The sequence below is a fragment of the Fulmarus glacialis genome, unplaced genomic scaffold (genome assembly GCF_000690835.1).
Source record: "Fulmarus glacialis isolate BGI_N327 unplaced genomic scaffold, ASM69083v1 scaffold20982, whole genome shotgun sequence".
NCBI classification, from domain to species: domain Eukaryota; kingdom Metazoa; phylum Chordata; class Aves; order Procellariiformes; family Procellariidae; genus Fulmarus; species Fulmarus glacialis.
In genome coordinates this window covers 1194-1432 of record NW_009198747.1, presented here as the reverse complement: position 1 = coordinate 1432, position 239 = coordinate 1194, and positions in this window count along the sequence as shown.

The following is a 239-nucleotide window of genomic DNA, read 5'->3' as shown; positions in this document are numbered from 1 at the left end:
GGAGCGGGACCGGCTCCAGCACTCTCATCTCCTCCGCTCTCGAGAACCCCCCATCACTCCCAGGGATGCTCCTGCCAGCACAGGCAGTGGAAATAAAGCCGATCCTCGCTGTGCCGAGGCCGCAGATGCCGGTGCTCCGGCACAGAGCACTGGGGACAGCGTTATTCCCCCCCACGCCGATCTGTGGATTAATCACGGCCACAAGGAGGAGTTCAATGCTCCCAAGGGACCTGCCAAGG